The sequence below is a fragment of the Xyrauchen texanus genome, chromosome 22 (genome assembly GCF_025860055.1).
Source record: "Xyrauchen texanus isolate HMW12.3.18 chromosome 22, RBS_HiC_50CHRs, whole genome shotgun sequence".
Lineage (NCBI taxonomy): Eukaryota > Metazoa > Chordata > Actinopteri > Cypriniformes > Catostomidae > Xyrauchen > Xyrauchen texanus.
In genome coordinates, this window is record NC_068297.1 from 41,815,341 (window position 1) to 41,821,340 (window position 6,000).

The window sequence follows — 6,000 nt, forward strand, 5'->3', positions numbered from 1 at the left end:
GATAAAAGCATTCTGAGCAATCCTGCTGAATGTGGACTAAAACAACTGTTTATAACACCTCTATTACATTCAGGTAGGGATCGTTTCATGCGAACCGTTTAACAACCTAGTCTCAGAGAATGAACGTTACTATAACTTCATTTTTGCAAACTGACTTTTACATGCCAATTTCTAAGTTTCTTCATTTCCTAGTGAAATGAACAATAGATCGCTACAACAACTGTGAGTTTTATTCACTTTCACACAAATCACGAGTACAACGGCTGACTATGACTTCATAAACTCTTTTTATTCACAAGAGTTGACACGTGAGACAAAAGTATCATAGAAGTGACATGAAATGACGTTGCTTCAGAAAATGTGCTTTTCATGTCGCATTTGCTTTTAGGACACTACCGGTAATGTTTAGGTGTTGGTGTAGGGTCAGGATGTCTCTCATTGGCATTTAGATCACAATTAGTTAGGTTTAAGTTTCAGGTTAGTTTGGTATATTTTACTCATTAAAATGTCTTAATATTCACCTTAAAAACCATTTAATTCGCTTTTGCCTGCCATGTTTTACTGGGAAACTGCAGCCAAACGTGTAATGAAGCACCTCATTTCGTTTAGCGGAAATGTTGCTATGGTCACATAATGTTAATGAGATCCGGCTGGTGCTTAAACGTGCTGTAGGTATCCAAAATATTAATAATACAGCACTGAAATATATGCTTTGGCTTGACATCCGCAGCATGAAGCTTATGATACACTCTTTGGTTTCAAAAGGCACTATATGATTTTGGCAGCTGAATAAAGCAATAAGTCACAAGAGGATGTGCGTTACAGTGATTTTACCACAGTTAAGTAGTGTTCGTAGGCACCACATGGCTCAAACGTGCCTCGTCCAACCAGAATTTACAGTCAGAACAGTCTGTTTTATAACCCTCATTTTGCCGTTCTCTTGGCCAAATGACTAACATACTCACTGTTACTACCGCTAACCGTGATTTAAAGTTCCTTTCTGAGCAGTATTGAGATTTGATCTGGATGACGTGTGGATCTCTCACTAGCCTTCGTGTTTGGAGTGGTGATATTTACTGATGTTGTGATGATCAGCTCCAGCTCTGATGCTCTCAATGGCTCGCCACAGTCTCTCGTTCGCTTTCAGCTGATCACTGAACTGAAGATGAAAGGAGAACTAATTTATTAACTTATCAAACCAAATCTCTTTAAGAAAGTTTGAAAGATATGTGGAATATTAAGACTGAAAATTGCAGTTGTTTTGTTGCTCCTTGGTCTTCATATTGAAGTTTCTTTAAAAACGTTCTCTACCAAATTCTGGGAAATTCCAGAAAAAAGTCTTTCTAGCAAGTCAGTCCACTGTCGGTCATCTTTGGAGCACTCTCAGGAGGTTATTTCCAGTCATGACAGTGCAGCTCCTATCTACTTGAATGGCGAAAAACCAAAATCTCAGTTGGTCAAGATTACGATCAAAGAACATATTTTAATTCAGCAATAAAATCTGACAGTACTGGAATCATAAATTGCAAATTATATGAACTAATATTACACTAAAACACGCAATTTTACCGGAGCTAAAGTGCATGTGCGTTCTCCAGTTGATTGACAGGTGATATCTGTATCTAAAATGTGATTGGTTCTTTTAACTGTAAGGCGGGACTTCCTTTCTACATCCGTTGACCATTGGGAGCTAGAGCTCTTTGTTTGGACGTTCCACTTTCTCCCATTCATTTAAATAGAAGTAGCCCGTCTCTGCTAAACAGTCTCTGACTGAGATCCTGTGACACTTTAATTGCACATTGGTGCACATTTAGCACATCTTCGTCAGTAATTGTGTTAACGAGATTAACGCTGGTGTAACAATCTGATCACTGTTTGTAAATCAAAGTTCCATCAGATCCAATAAACTTTCATGACCTCCACATGCTTCAGTTTCAAGAACAACACAATCAACCCACCAAAACTAATGCCGTTAAATGTCCAACACTTGCACTGGCCATGAGAGAGAGAGAGAGAGAGAGCCGGCGCTGACGTGATAAATAAATTCCACTTTACGGCTGTTCTGCCGTGTGTTTTTCCAACAGTCCAGGAAACCATACAAGACCTGTAAAAAGACCAGCATCAATTTCCAGACTGGTTGTACTGGTTTGAACCAGTGTAGCCATGCTGTTCACTAGCACAAACGGTGGTCAATCAGCGTGGTCTTTCTGGTTAAACTAGTTAAGACGCGAGGTGTGGTGTGGAGCATTTGAAACACAACACATGCTGGTGGGCAGCACCGCTGGTTCGTGATGTCAGGATGGCTGTTTTGCAGAATGACTGTGGAGTTATTCTGGGCTTTCAGGGGAATTCTGGAAGGAAAAGGCCACAGGAAACACTCCTGAAATAAAGGCGGAGGAAGAGAACGTGTACTTACTTCCCCCCTTTCTTTACAGTAGAGCCGTTACATGTAGTGCCACTGGCCGTCCATGCCCATATTCATGCCCATACCGCTCATGGGACCTGCAGGCACAAACACCAGACACAGTTAGAGTCCAGCGCTGAAGACCAGACCACAGACAGACAACATGACATATCAGTCACTCAATGATATTCCAGTGAGGCATCTCAGATGTTTCTCAGTAAGAATACAAATAGACACAAATGAGACTACCGGAGTGCTTTATCATCATGACAAAAACATTTTGTATTGCCAAAGCAATTGCATGAAAAGAATTGAACAAGGACTACAACATGAAAACAGTAATAGCTATCAGGAAATAAATACGAGAAACATCAGAGTTGCAGCAGACTTCTGCAAGATCTCCATTTGCTTTCCATTGTCTCCTTGCTGTATAGGAGAAACAGATCTCATGCGTGAGGTGTATGTTGTATGGGCAGACAGACAGCAGGTGTGATGGCAGGTAAACAGCCGTCTCGTCTCACCTGCCGGTCGAATTCCCATGTGTTGCTGTCCATCCAGGACGAAGCTGCCCATTGGCTGTCCCTCTGGACTGTACGCCGCTCCCTGACTCACTGAAGGATCAAGAAGAAAACCTGAGTGAAGTCATGCGTGGACACCAGAGAGAGAAGAAGAGAAGATACCAGACCATCAGTGATCTTTTCACTGTAGCAGCAGTTATTGTTGTGCTGAACTAAAATCACCGACAGGTCTGATCTGAGGTCCATGAGTTTTATCAGAGGAATGAACGTAAATGTTTTTATAAAATGATAAGCTTTACATTTCTGCACTTAAAAATTGTATTTAAAAATGGACCCCATTGACTTCCATTGTAAGTGTCTCACTGGAACACAGATTTATTTTTTAGGTAATAAATATTATTCTACAGATGCTGTCGATTGAGCTGAACTTTTATCGAACCCGGAATATTCCTTTCATTCATGACTAATAATCTGTAAAGCACTTTAACTCTCCCGTGGCCCATTACCATTCTGATGCGCTAATGTTGCTGTATAAAAAACATCCAATCAGATGTGCTGAACGTCTCACACCACAGACACAGAAGAGCGTGATACAACACTCATCCGCTCAAACATCTGACGAGAACTGTCTGGAGAACATCAGAGATACATCGAGATGTTTACCTGCTCGGTTTGACTGGTCAATCATGGGCTGGACTATTCTTCTTCTCGCATTAATGAACCTGAAAACATAAAAAGAAAAACAAGAAGAGTTTAAATCAGATGCCGTTACACAAGACCTGCTCTTCCAACTGTAATGAAAAACAAATCATGTCACAATCGCATCGAAATCAGACTTAAAATGTCTGTGATCGAGATTTGTAACCTGATTCTAGAGCTGTCATAAATAAAGCTTTTGATTTGTTTGAACAACCATCGGAAGAGAAGAAACACAAATGAGTTATTTTTAATATCTCGATGTCTCAAACCGTGCTCAGATTCACAGAGATATCAAAGATAAACTCAAACATTTCTCCTCAAATTCTCCAAACAACAAATGGTCTGAGCTCTTCGTCCACACAGCTCTCTACTCTTACTTTATGTCATCAGTTGATTTCTATAAGGAACTTTAAGAGGAACCTCAGTTCTGAGTGATAACATGTTCCTCTAGTAGACTGCAGCGTGCTCCTGTAGATGAACTGAAGCAACTACACATGAAACCAACATCTCCCTCTCATGCACAAACATTTTTGTTCAAGCGCTCTCCAGAATGTTTTGAGGGCCGACACAAGCGTTCCTTTGAGATGATGTTTGTGCCTGCCCCCCAGTTAGGTCTCGCTCTCTTCTCCAGCTGTCTGTAAATGAACGAGCTGCAGGCTTTTAGAAACTATTGTGATGTCAGCGAGACCATCAATTAGACCGTCTGAAGTTTTATCACCAGCGAACCCTCCCTCTCCCAATCACCCTCCCTCTTCAGCCTCTCTCCCGCGGCTTCAGACTGTGCAGCAGCGTGGGTCACGTTGAGGTTAGTGCCAACCGAGGGAACCTTTTTAATGCCGAACGGGTCACAGAGGGCCGTGTCAAAGGAGAGTACAGAGACTTCTTACTCAAACGGCACAGAGGAGCGAGAGTTAACGGTACCCATATGTGTTTGATATTAGGTCGTGGCGGGCGATCCCGCATGAAAGCTGGAGGAAAAGAAGCGGCCGTGCGTGCAGAGGGCGACTCAATGGGACCGGTCATTAGATCCACGCACAACTGGAATCAATTTGAGCTGTAATCCCTCCTGAAGCCGTCATACATGCCCTTACCTTCCATTAACTTTTAACGCCCGTAATCTGCACTTTCAAGTGACAAGCTCAGATTTAACAAACGTACAGCTGGGAAAGAGACATCAAGAGAGCACCGAAATATTTTTAGCTTTCTTTGTCTGAAAGAGGGAAACACTTGGATGAATGATGGACAAAAGCTGATCAACATGTCACACAAAAAAAGAAAAAAAGAGAATCCTGCATCACATACTCAAATGCTAAAATCATCAAAGTGTGCGTGTGAGTGTGTGTGTGAGAGAGGGAGTGTGTGAGTGTGTGAGTTTCTCACAGGTGAGATGAACACATGAACACACACCTCTACAATTTCTCACATGCATTATTATGATTATTATTGTTGTTATTTTTATATAAGTGGTGGTAGTTTATTATTGCATGGCTCTCTGGAATACTTGGTTGTGATTGGTCAGTCATGGCATTCTGCAGTCAATAGAGCTCAACAGCCTCCGGAAGTAAAAATCCTATTTCTTTTCTCCCTAGGTGAATTGATTATTAGCCAATAACTGATAAATCTTTAAAGGCAGACCAACCGTGAGCTCTGAGGTTGTTAATCGATAGTACATGTTTCTGTTGAAGCATCAGTCTGCGTTATTTCCACTTTATTGTTTAATAAATTATGTTTAATAGCAGAATTCCTGAAGAACTACACTACCCATGATTCTACAGCGATATCCACCAATCAGAGAAGAGCTCTGCAGCTCCGCCCACTCCCATGATGCACTGTGAATGATGCAATCAAGTCGCTCTCCCTCAATCATTCATGATGCACGACTCATTAATGAAGGAGATTATAAAATCTCTATAGAAAAAAGTGAATTTGAAAATTCTTCTGGAACCAACATGGCTGAACAAGTGTGCATGCATAAGTGGACTAATCTACATTCAGCTGGTTATTATTGCAAAATAAACCCCGTTTGGGTCACTTGATTCAATTATATTATTTTATTATTAAAAAACTACATAAAGCCTCATTAAAAGTGTGAAAAACACAGTGCAGCTCACAGCACAAGAGGGATTTATGAATTTCTTTGGGAGAGGACTGACCCCATCATAACACACACACACACACACACACACACACACACACACACACACACACACACACACACACGGGCAGTTTAACACAGAGTCTCGTGTTGTTTCTTCCACCGTTAGACTCTTTATTGAAGCTGCGGAAGAAACGAAAGAGACACACACTCACACCCCCACCGCTGCACTCTGCATGGAAACCCCACGCTGTCTTCAAACAAATAATTAAAGGCAAGGTGAA